Raw genomic sequence first — 12,855 nt, forward strand, 5'->3', positions numbered from 1 at the left:
CATGTAACTTACTTCAATAAAACTTTATAAACTACATCCTTCCTGCGTGGACTCCATTACTACATTATTTTGGGGACGAGGTTGTGACTACCTGTTAGAACTGGGGGTCTCTAGTTGGCAGAGGTAGGTACCAGTGTCCAAATAGGGACCCTTGCTTCTAGTCAGGACAAGGAGATAACCCTCTCAGATAACCCCTGCTCGCCCTCAAGGTAGCTTGGCCTGAGCAGTCTAGGCTAACCAGAGGCAATGCGTTAAGTATTTGTACCAACACTCACAGTAACACAGTGAAAACACCACAAACTGATTCCACAACAGTTTAGGAAAATAAAGATATTTATTCTAAACTACACAAGACCAAATACGTCAAAACTCCAACACACAGTTCAAGGTTACGGTTTCAAATGAGTTCTTCAGGTTGTAATCAAAGTTCTTTACGTGGGGATCCAATGATCCACGGATGCATGAAAAGTTCACAGTTGCGTCACGTTTACTCACAGTACCTTTTAGATGCAACAAAGTTCCACAAGCAGGAAGCTGGTGCGGTGGAAACAAGCGGTGCGTTACTCCTGAGACCCTGGGGAGGCGATGCGACAACCCCGCTGCAGCAGCGGGCGTGCGGCGACGAATCCGGTCTGTAAGGGGAGGAAGGCAGCTTGCGTAGATTCCGGTGCGTAGGTTCCGTGGGAAGTCTGTTCTCACAAAAGCACGATGCAATGATCTCGGAGGGGCTGCGACGATCTCCGGGGCGACGATGCGCGGTCCAGCGGTGATCCTCTCTCTCGCAGCTCCTCGATGTGAGGTTTCTGCAGCGATATCTGCAGCGACGTGATGTGGTCCGCCAGCAAGCGGTACGGCGATCTCACCCCGGCGACAGGCTCTGCGACGACACTCGCAGCGATGTTCGTTTCTCCCGCACCGGTCTGGTGCGTCCCGCAAACGAAGGGTGCAACGGCCTCGGCAGCGATGTCAGGTGCTGCGCCGATCTCGACCTTCGTGGCGGCGGGAAACTTCTCGCACTGTCGGGGATGCGCTCCGCAAGTGAGCGATGCGACACTTCTCAAGCTTCACAGGTTTCTCAGCTTAGTCTCAAGCTTCCCAGCTCAGGTTCAACTTCTAGAGGCCCCACAACTGGATCAAGCACTCTACGAAGGACAGAACTCTCTCAGCAGAGTTCCGGGAGACTGGGGGTGAAGTCCTTTTGTTCCTGGGACTTCGGAAACAGGGAGCCAGCTCTTCTCAGGCCCTTGGAGATTCCTTACAAGACAGGGGACACAGCTCACAGCAAAGTCCTTCCCCTCTCCTTGGCAGCAAAGCAACAGCAGGTCAGTCCAGCAGAGCAACAGCGGGACAGTCTTCCTTCTTCCACGTCAGCTTTCTCCTTGGCAGAGGTTCCTTCTTGTGTTCCAGGATGATCTAATTTTCTGTTGTCAGGGGTCCTGTACTTATACCCCTAAAGTCTTTGTTCTCTCAGTGCATGTGGGCCCTGAGCCCGGTCTGAACCAGTTCTGGGTGGATCTTGAGTACCTTAATGTGTTGGCTGCGTCTTTCCTTTCAGAGTGAGGGGCAGAGTCCTCCGCCGCCCCGCAGGAGGTGGAGCCAGCTTTGTGGCAGGCAGGCACAGCCCTATTCAGTCCAGGTGCCAACTCCTCCCACCACTCAGGTCGCAATCGTTCCATTCAGCCTAGCGCTGACTCATCCAGCCTCGGGGCTTTCCCCGGCTCCTGTCACTCGCAAACCAGACAGCCAATACACAAACAGCCTCAGGCACACAGAAGGGTCAGACAAGAGAACAGCAACTTTCTAAAAGTGCTGTCCTCAAACACAGGATCTAAAAACCACCTTTCCTAAAAGATGTGTTATTAAATCCTGAGTTCAGGGATACTAAATACTTATGTCCTATCTGGCTCCTATGGGAAGAAATGCCGTTGACCACTGTAGCCGGCATCCCCCATGTTAACCTATGGAGCGAGATAGCCTTACAATAGTGAATAACGAAAATGGCGGTAATTCACTACCAGAGCATGGTACCTGCACCAGTACATGCTCTACCTTTTACATACACGGCACCCTGCCCAGGGGGGTACCTTGGGCCTTCCATAGGGGTGACTGATGTGCACGAAAAGGGAAGGGTTAGGCCTGGTCAGCGGGGACGCGGACCAGGAGGACATGGCAGTTCTAAACTGCCCGTAGGCGCTGCAGTGGCAGGCCCGAGACACCATTTTAGAGCTACTCCTGTGGGTGGCACAAGCAGTGCTGCAGGCCCACTAGTAGCATTCGTCATCACCGGCCCTGGCACACCCTGTGCACTTTACAAGGGACTTCGTGGTGATACGAACATGCCAAACATGGATATCCAATCATGATAACAATTTACATAGGGAGCACTTACACTCTGGCACTGATCAGCAGTGGCAGAGTGTCCAAAGCATCTAAACCAGCAAAACGAATCCAGCACAGCATCAAAAATACAGGAGGCAGAGGCAAAAAGAGAGGGGTAATCACGCCAAAAGATGTCAGGTCTAACACGTGTCCCCTCCAGCTGAAAGTGGGGAGAACTACCCACCCTCTTGGGAGTTCTCTTCACTAAGGCGGAAAAACCTGGACAGACCATCAGCGTTGGCGTGTTCTGTACCAGGGCGGTGCTCCACCGTAAAGTCCATTCCCTGTAGGGAGATGGACCACCTCAATAGTTTTGGATTTTCACCCCTCATGTGCATTAACCACCTGAGGGGCCTGTGGTCGGTCTGAACACGAAAGTGAGTCCCAAACAGGTAGGGCCTCAACTTTTTCAGAGCCCAGACCACAGCAAAAGCCTCCCTTTCAATCGCACTCCACTTCTGTTCCCTGGGGAGTAGTCTCCGACTAATGAAAGCTACTGGCTGGTCTCCATTCTCCTCAGTGGCTTGTGAGAGTACTGCTCCCACACCATGCTCTGAAGCGTCCGTCTGAACTATGAACTCACTGGAAAAGTCAGGTGCCTTGAGCACCGGTGCTGTGCACATGGCAGTCTTCAGGGCCTCAAAAGCAGTTTGGCAGGCGTCAGTCCAGTCAACTCTTTTGGGCAACTTCTTGGAAGTGAGTTCTGTCAAGGGGGCGACGATGGTGCCATATCCCTTGACAAACCGTCTGTAATACCCGGTGAGTCCTAAAAAGGCTCTCACCTCTGTCTGGGTCTTGGGGGGCTCCCAAGCCAGAATGGTATCAATCTTAGCCTGTAGGGGCGCCACCTGGCCGCTCCCCACCTGGTGTCCCAAATACACCACGGATCCCTGCCCTATCTGGCACTTACTGGCCTTGATAGTGAGGCCTGCTTTCTGCAGAGCCTTCAACACTTCGCAGAGGTGTTGCAAGTGTTCCTCCCACGTGGAGCTGAACACCGCAATGTCATCCAGGTATGCAGCGCTGAATTCCTCCAGCCCGGACAGTACCTGGTTAACCAGTCTCTGGAACGTGGCAGGGGCATTCTTCAACCCAAAGGGCATGACACGGAACTGGAAGTGCCCCTCTGGCGTTGAAAATGCCGACCTCTCTTTGGCCCCATCAGTTAAGGCAATCTGCCAGTACCCCGAAGTCAAATCGAACGTACTGAGGTACTTGGCAGCTCCCAACCGATCCACGAGCTCATCAGCTCTGGGGATAGGGTGTGCGTCAGTCTTCGTGACCGCATTGAGCCCACGGTAGTCCACGCAAAACCGGAGTTCGGGCGGGCCACCGGGGGTAGCAGCTTTCTTGGGGACCAAGACCACTGGGCTAGCCCAGGGGCTGCTGGAGGGCTCAATCACCCCTAGCGCCAACATCTTGGAAACCTCTTCCTTGATGCTGGCCCTGACCTTGTCAGCTACCCTGTAAAATTTTTGCTTCACAGGCAGACTGTCTCCAGTGTCCACGTCATGGACGCACCAGTTGGTGACTCCTGGGGTCAGGGAGAACAGAGAGGAGAACTGACCCAACACTTGGCGACAGTCATTCTGCTGTTCTTGGGTCAGGGTGGGCGAGAGGACCACACCATCCACTGACCCATCGTGCTCCTTAACTGCCAGGAGGTCAGGGAGAGGATCGCTATCCTCTTCCATCCCTGCATCTGTAGCCATGAGCATGGTTACTTCAGACCTCTCAAAGTGTGGTTTGAGGCGGTTCACGTGCAAAACTCTCAGGGGCTGCCTGGGAGTCTTCAGGTTAACCAGGTAGGTTACCTCACTCTTCCGTTCCACCACCTCGTATGGCCCAGACCACTTGTCCTGGAGCGCGCAAGGCTCCACTGGCGCCATCACCCACACTTTCTGCCCAGGTTGAAATTCGACCAGAGTGGTATTCTGGTCGTACCATCTTTTCATTTCTTCCTGGCTTGCTTCCAGGTTCGCCTGAGCGAGTTTCCTGAAGCGTTGTGTCTGGTTGCGGATGGCCAGCACATAGCTGAACACATCCTGGGGGGTTTTTCCCCGGGACTTTTCCCAACCCTCCTTCACCAGCGAGAGAGGTCCTCTGACAGGGTGGCCATACAGGAGTTCGAAGGGACTGAACCCTAAGGACTTCTGAGGCACCTCCCTGTAGGCAAACAAAAGGCATGGCAACAAGACGTCCCACTTACGTCTCATGGGCTCCGCTAGGCCCATAATCATACCTTTCAGGGTCCGGTTGAACCTTTCAACCAACCCGTTTCCTTGAGGATGGTAAGGAGTGGTGAACTTATAAGTTACCCCACACTCCTCCCACAGAGACTTCATGTACCTAGAGATGAAGTTGGTACCCCGGTCGGAGACCACCTCTCTGGGGAACCCCACACGGGAAAAGATCCCCATCAATGCACGGCCCACCACGGGTGCTGTGATTGTCCTGAGAGGGACTGCTTCCGGGTACCGGGTGGCATGGTCCACCAAGACCAGGATGAACCTGTTGCCTAAGGCTGTCTTGGGGTCCAGGGGCCCTACGATATCTATGCCCACCCGCTCGAAAGGGGTGCTCACCACTGGGAAGGGTTGAAGGGGGGCCTTCAACTTCATTCCAGTCTTGCCACTAGCTTGACAGGTTTGGCAAGATCTGCAAAAGGAACCGACGTGCTTCCTCATCTGGGGCCAGTGGAAGTGGGTGACAAGCCGGTTTAGGGTCTTGTCTTGCCCCAGATGTCCTGCGAGAGGCACGTCATGAGCCAGACCCATTAGGAAGTTTCTGAAGCGCTCGGGTACCACCAGCACACGGGCTGCACCGGGCTCAGCAAACTTAGGCTCGCTATAAAGTAAGTCACCTTCCCAGTAAACATAGTGATCTTTGACTGCTCCACCTGCTGCCTGATCTACAGCCTGTTGCCGCAGACCAATGAGGGAAGGGCATTCCTTCTGCGCCTGGCAGAACTCCTCCCTGGAGGGACCCCCTTCTTGCTGCCAATGGGTCAGCTCAGGTAGGTCTCCCAGTTCGGCCACCTGTTCCCCTGTAGGTTCCAGGGCATCCCCCTCAGGTTCTGCTTCCTCCTGGACCGTGGGAACGGCTGGGGCGGGTTTCCCGCGCCCTCTGCCTCTTCCTTTCTTGGCAGGTCTCTGGGCCACTGTTTCAGGCTCCAGTTCTGCTGATTCACCCTTACTGGCTGCCATAGCACGCGTGGTCACGCAGATCCACGCAGGCAGACCCAACATCTCCAAGTGAGTTCGGTGTTCTATGTCTTTCCATGGAGAACTCTCCAGGTCGTTACCTAACAGACAGTCCACAGGCAAGGCATCACTGACAACTACCTCCAAAAGACCAGAGACTCCTCCCCATTCAAAGGAAACCTTCGCTATCTTGCAGAGGCGCACTGAGCTGTCAGCGGCCACTACAGGGCGGAGTACACCAGGGATGATTTGCTCGTCAGACACCCACTGACACCTCACGGATGTCACACTGGCTCCGGTGTCTCTCAGCGCCTCAACCTCCCTCCCGTTGATGGTCACCTTCTGCCCATATTTCTTAGTGTTAGAGGGCAGTAAGGTTTCCTGGACCATCTCTCGGTCTCCTAGCGAGACAAGGGTCATAACTGCTAGCTCTCCCCAATCACTAGAAACCAAATCCCCACCCAAAGCTACACTAGCTAACGCTGGGGCGGGAGCACCAGTGGGTGCGGGCTTCTTTTTGGGACATTTCGGAGCAATATGGCCCACCTCGTTGCAGTGATAGCAGGTAGGGGGACCCTGGTTATTTCTCTTGTCCCGCCTACCCTTAGAGGGCCATGACTGTTTAGGCTTGGGGGGTTGGGAATCCTTTTCCTGGGAACTACTTTGGGGCCCTTGCGAGAACTCCTTTTGGTTACCCTTGTCCCCCCCACTCTTCTGCTGGGGACCCTGCCCACCTTTGGCTGTGGTACCCACAATTCCTTTGTGGACCCTGGTACTGGTCCAGCGGTCCGCCTCCTTAGCAAGCTCAATGGGGTCGGTCAGCTTGCTGTCTAAAAGATGCTGGCGCAGCTCTGGAACACAAAGACTACTCAAGTGCTCCCAACTGATTAAATGCAACAACCCCTTCAAATCAGTTACTTTACTGCCCTTCATCCAACCTTCCAGTGCACGCGAGTACCCATTCACACACTCCATCCAAGTCTCAGACTCTTTCTTCTTGGAGTTTCTAAACTGCAGTCTGTACTGCTCTGGAGTAAGGCCATACCTGAGACATAAGGCCTCCTTCATATTGGGGTAGGTCATGGCACCTGTCAACTCTAAAGGCTCTAGAGCACTCCTCCCAGACGCCTCAAAATGTTTCCACAGGCCCGCCCCCCAATACTTGTCAGGCACATCATTCATCTTCAATGCAATTTCATACGAAGTGAACCAGGCATAAATATCCTCACTCCTATGGTAATTCTGTACCAGGTCTTTGGGAATATATACTTTACCCCCATGCACTGGCTGCGCGCTGCCACCATTAGAACTGGCATCCACCTCCTTGTTTTTCAGATCCAGCTCTTTTATTCTCAATTCATGAGCCAGAAGCAATTTCTTCTCTTCCAAGGCGCGGGCATCCTTGCTTTCCTCCGCCGCCTTCTCGACTTCCAATTGCCTCATTTTCATTTTCATGACCTCCAAGTCATATTCTCTTATTCTTTGATTTTCCTGTAACTCTTCTGGTGTGAGGCCCCTACCGGAGTGGTTGCTGCCAGCTCCTGAGCCTACTCTGCCCACTGGCAGATCTGTGCCTTGAAAAGCATTCTCTGCATCCACATCGTCATCTTCCTCTTGCGCCTCCCAATGGGCTTTCAAGATTTTCTGCAGCTCCTCTTTCCTGTAGGTGCTTTTTATGGGGCACTCAAACTGCTGGCAGAATTTCTTCAGATGCTTTACGGAGTAGGAGTACAGATCTTCAATCGAGAATTCCAAATCTATCTCTGCCTCCTCACTGGGCGCCTTCCCATTCTGAGACATGATGCTTTTTCGAAGAGTTACTCAATAACAGAATTCAAAAACTCAAAAACCAGTAGTATGCGGTGGCGTAATGGTCTGCACTCACTAGTGATGTACACCAATTACTGTGGGTCAAGTACAAATACAAGTTCAAATCCCACCGCCTGACCACCAATGTTAGAACTGGGGGTCTCTAGTTGGCAGAGGTAGGTACCAGTGTCCAAATAGGGACCCTTGCTTCTAGTCAGGACAAGGAGATAACCCTCTCAGATAACCCCTGCTCGCCCTCAAGGTAGCTTGGCCTGAGCAGTCTAGGCTAACCAGAGGCAATGCGTTAAGTATTTGTACCAACACTCACAGTAACACAGTGAAAACACCACAAACTGATTCCACAACAGTTTAGGAAAATAAAGATATTTATTCTAAACTACACAAGACCAAATACGTCAAAACTCCAACACACAGTTCAAGGTTACGGTTTCAAATGAGTTCTTCAGGTTGTAATCAAAGTTCTTTACGTGGGGATCCAATGATCCACGGATGCATGAAAAGTTCACAGTTGCGTCACGTTTACTCACAGTACCTTTTAGATGCAACAAAGTTCCACAAGCAGGAAGCTGGTGCGGTGGAAACAAGCGGTGCGTTACTCCTGAGACCCTGGGGAGGCGATGCGACAACCCCGCTGCAGCAGCGGGCGTGCGGCGACGAATCCGGTCTGTAAGGGGAGGAAGGCAGCTTGCGTAGATTCCGGTGCGTAGGTTCCGTGGGAAGTCTGTTCTCACAAAAGCACGATGCGATGATCTCGGAGGGGCTGCGACGATCTCCGGGGCGACGATGCGCGGTCCAGCGGTGATCCTCTCTCTCGCAGCTCCTCGATGTGAGGTTTCTGCAGCGATATCTGCAGCGACGTGATGTGGTCCGCCAGCAAGCGGTACGGCGATCTCACCCCGGCGACAGGCTCTGCGACGACACTCGCAGCGATGTTCGTTTCTCCCGCACCGGTCTGGTGCGTCCCGCAAACGAAGGGTGCAACGGCCTCGGCAGCGATGTCAGGTGCTGCGCCGATCTCGACCTTCGTGGCGGCGGGAAACTTCTCGCACTGTCGGGGATGCGCTCCGCAAGTGAGCGATGCGACACTTCTCAAGCTTCACAGGTTTCTCAGCTTAGTCTCAAGCTTCCCAGCTCAGGTTCAACTTCTAGAGGCCCCACAACTGGATCAAGCACTCTACGAAGGACAGAACTCTCTCAGCAGAGTTCCGGGAGACTGGGGGTGAAGTCCTTTTGTTCCTGGGACTTCGGAAACAGGGAGCCAGCTCTTCTCAGGCCCTTGGAGATTCCTTACAAGACAGGGGACACAGCTCACAGCAAAGTCCTTCCCCTCTCCTTGGCAGCAAAGCAACAGCAGGTCAGTCCAGCAGAGCAACAGCGGGACAGTCTTCCTTCTTCCACGTCAGCTTTCTCCTTGGCAGAGGTTCCTTCTTGTGTTCCAGGATGATCTAATTTTCTGTTGTCAGGGGTCCTGTACTTATACCCCTAAAGTCTTTGTTCTCTCAGTGCATGTGGGCCCTGAGCCCGGTCTGAACCAGTTCTGGGTGGATCTTGAGTACCTTAATGTGTTGGCTGCGTCTTTCCTTTCAGAGTGAGGGGCAGAGTCCTCCGCCGCCCCGCAGGAGGTGGAGCCAGCTTTGTGGCAGGCAGGCACAGCCCTATTCAGTCCAGGTGCCAACTCCTCCCACCACTCAGGTCGCAATCGTTCCATTCAGCCTAGCGCTGACTCATCCAGCCTCGGGGCTTTCCCCGGCTCCTGTCACTCGCAAACCAGACAGCCAATACACAAACAGCCTCAGGCACACAGAAGGGTCAGACAAGAGAACAGCAACTTTCTAAAAGTGCTGTCCTCAAACACAGGATCTAAAAACCACCTTTCCTAAAAGATGTGTTATTAAATCCTGAGTTCAGGGATACTAAATACTTATGTCCTATCTGGCTCCTATGGGAAGAAATGCCGTTGACCACTGTAGCCGGCATCCCCCATGTTAACCTATGGAGCGAGATAGCCTTACAATAGTGAATAACGAAAATGGCGGTAATTCACTACCAGAGCATGGTACCTGCACCAGTACATGCTCTACCTTTTACATACACGGCACCCTGCCCAGGGGGGTACCTTGGGCCTTCCATAGGGGTGACTGATGTGCACGAAAAGGGAAGGGTTAGGCCTGGTCAGCGGGGACGCGGACCAGGAGGACATGGCAGTTCTAAACTGCCCGTAGGCGCTGCAGTGGCAGGCCCGAGACACCATTTTAGAGCTACTCCTGTGGGTGGCACAAGCAGTGCTGCAGGCCCACTAGTAGCATTCGTCATCACCGGCCCTGGCACACCCTGTGCACTTTACAAGGGACTTCGTGGTGATACGAACATGCCAAACATGGATATCCAATCATGATAACAATTTACATAGGGAGCACTTACACTCTGGCACTGATCAGCAGTGGCAGAGTGTCCAAAGCACCTAAACCAGCAAAACGAATCCAGCACAGCATCAAAAATACAGGAGGCAGAGGCAAAAAGAGAGGGGTAATCACGCCAAAAGATGTCAGGTCTAACACTACCTACATGCTACAAATGGATTTCAGGGACCTGGCGATGAAAGAGGACTGGACTCCATTACTGCAAACTGCCCTGCTGCTCACATTGTGATGCACAGGTCTAGTTTGGCAGCAGGGCCACACAGCCGTACAGGGGATACTGCATAGACAGGGGCACTTGTTTAAGTGCTGTGGTGAATAGGACACTTCTCACTTATTAGTTAAACAGACACTGCATAGCACTGGGGCTTGAGGCATAGAGGGGCGTTTTCTCACTAGGTAGGTGTCTACTGTGGTGGGGCCCAGAGTAGATATGGTGCTGACAGTCTGTACTAATCACTGTACAGTCAGGCATTCAGGGCTCTCAGCTCCAGACTTCTTTTTTCAGCTGCGCCTCTTCTGCATCCTCATCCATTCAGAAATTGTGCCCAGCCCGCATCTTTGGTCACTAACGTACATCTCAGTCTCTCAAGCGCCCTCCAGGCCCACAAACAACACCCGCAACCCTACCCCTTCTGCTTATCACTTTGCTCAACTATCTTCATGGTAGAGTAGGCCAATGCATCAGGCTCATGCCTCAGCCAAGTGGAGCACACAGTGGGTCTCATGCCTCAGCCCATTGGAGCACACAGTGAGCCTAATGCCTCAGCCCATTGGAGCACACAGTGGGCCTCATGCCTCAGCCCATTGGAGCACACAGTGAGCCTAATGCCTCAGCCCATTGGAGCACACAGTGGGCCTCCTGCCTCAGCCCATTGGAGCACACAGTGGGCATCATGCCTCATCCCATTGGAGCACACAGTGGGCCTCATGCCTCAGCCCATTGGAGCACACAGTGGGTCTCATGCCTCATCCCATTGGAGCACACAGTGGGCCTCATGCCTCAGCCCATTGGAGCGCACAGCGGGCCTCATGCCTCAGCCCATTGGAGCACACGACTCCGGCACTAGTTTGAAAAAGCCACGCAACAAGTGACTCAGCATCCCGCCTAACAAGCCACCAGCCAACAGCAGGCACGGGACATGCTCATCATTTTAAGTGACTGGAAGGTAATAGCCAACGGCTCAAAAAAATCTGTCCCCTGTTAATATTACCATCCAGAAAATACTTGACACGTGATCGCCGTTGCCATATAAGCACAGCTGCAAGGAAGAATCTGCTACTTAACAAAATAAACACCTGAAACCAATGGATGCCATTAGACACCAATATACAGTGCCAAGAGACAACTACACTCAGATACTATTTTCGCCATACTTAGTAGAACATCAGATATTTAAAATAAAATCCGTAAAGCCAGAAAAGGACTCCTGAACATAAAAACATAAAGAAGGAAAGTACAAAGCCGCAGCGTGGGTGTACCTGAACTAGAACGCTTCACTTCTGTCTTTTTTTCCCTCTGTATAACTTGGGGGTTGTTGCTGAGGTGTGACTTCAAACATTTGTGACACTAAGTAAGTAAGCAAACACCTGCACGGATAACTGCACAGCGTAAAATGTGACGGTCAGAGCCCGTCAGACTGCTTTCCAAAAATATTGTTGCCCAGAAACAGTTTTTAGTTACTAATGCAATATTTACTCAGAGATACAAAGACAGAGCTTATGTATTAGCAGGGTACATGCAGACGTGTGAAACGTATTTCCGAGTAAAGGCCAAATGCACAGTCACTTTTATTAATCATCTTATTACATCAGTTAAATCAACTGTAATGTCTCATATTTAAACTTTCCCTCTACGTAGCTTGTTGATGAACTTCATGCTTGTGCTTATGTTACCAGAAAGACTGGTTAATGATGTACATGTTTCTTGCATGTGATTTGAGAAAAAATATGTAGCCATTCCTGTATCGCTCTCTGTTTGAAGTTCCTCTTGAGTGGTTTTTACTAGATTCACTTATACGTATATGTTTTGAATCAGTATTTACATAGCTCATGCCTCAGATATAACGGATACCACAATTTATTTGTAGGGGTGCATTATAATCATCATCATCAAATACCTTTATTCGGCACTTCAAAAGATACCATAAAAGAGCATAAAAGATAAACATACATTCTTTAAAAACATTATTTAAAAAAAACAAGTTCAAAAGGAGATAAAATATCCTAAAATGGGACGACACGTGCGTTAATGGGGTTTACTATAGGCTGGGGCTATGTTTACAGGTTATTAAAATCCACTGCTTCTCGTGTGTTTCTTAGTCTCATTGCCATCTTGATGAAGCTTATTATACATAATAAGGTGTGGGGATCTGAAGCTTCTTGCAAAAAAAGTAAAGCTGCTTTCGCCTGTCCCAGTTTCTTTTTTTTCAGGATCCCTACTAAAAACTTACGCCTGGGGACTGAATAAAAGGGGCATAATAAAACAAAATGAAGGGTATCCTGCGGAGACCTAGTGTCACAGCCGCAGGTACCCTTCAACTCCACTGATCTTGTAAAACCCGAGGGGACGGCGAGTAGATGGTGTAGGAGATTTAGTCTGAAGCGAGTCATGTAAAATCTTTCCTGCGCATTATACATCACCGCCAGGTATGGTTCCATTCTGCATGAATTTTTCAGCAGGCAATGCGCCATGACAGACGATTTCCCCTTTTCCTTGAAGGCCCTTTTCGAAGACATCCAGTCAGAAAAAAGTTTTTTAACCTGAGTCCTATTCTGGTTAGTCATGGACTCAGTGTCCAAAAAGGAATTCTTGCAGCCAATTGATTCCAAAGAGTCTTTTACATACTTTAACCACTGGATCTGTCCCCCTCTGTCCCGACTCATGCAGTCTTTAATAATTTGTTGGCTAAAATTAGCCTCTGGGTTGATCCAAATTTTGATCCAAGCCAGGAGTGGTCTAATCATTATTCTATCTTCAATGTATGATTCCCCCAGTTCATTGTGTGTGATATAAGAGGAGGTAC

Source organism: Lissotriton vulgaris, chromosome 3_1 (assembly GCF_964263255.1).
Source record: "Lissotriton vulgaris chromosome 3_1, aLisVul1.2, whole genome shotgun sequence".
Taxonomy (NCBI): domain Eukaryota; kingdom Metazoa; phylum Chordata; class Amphibia; order Caudata; family Salamandridae; genus Lissotriton; species Lissotriton vulgaris.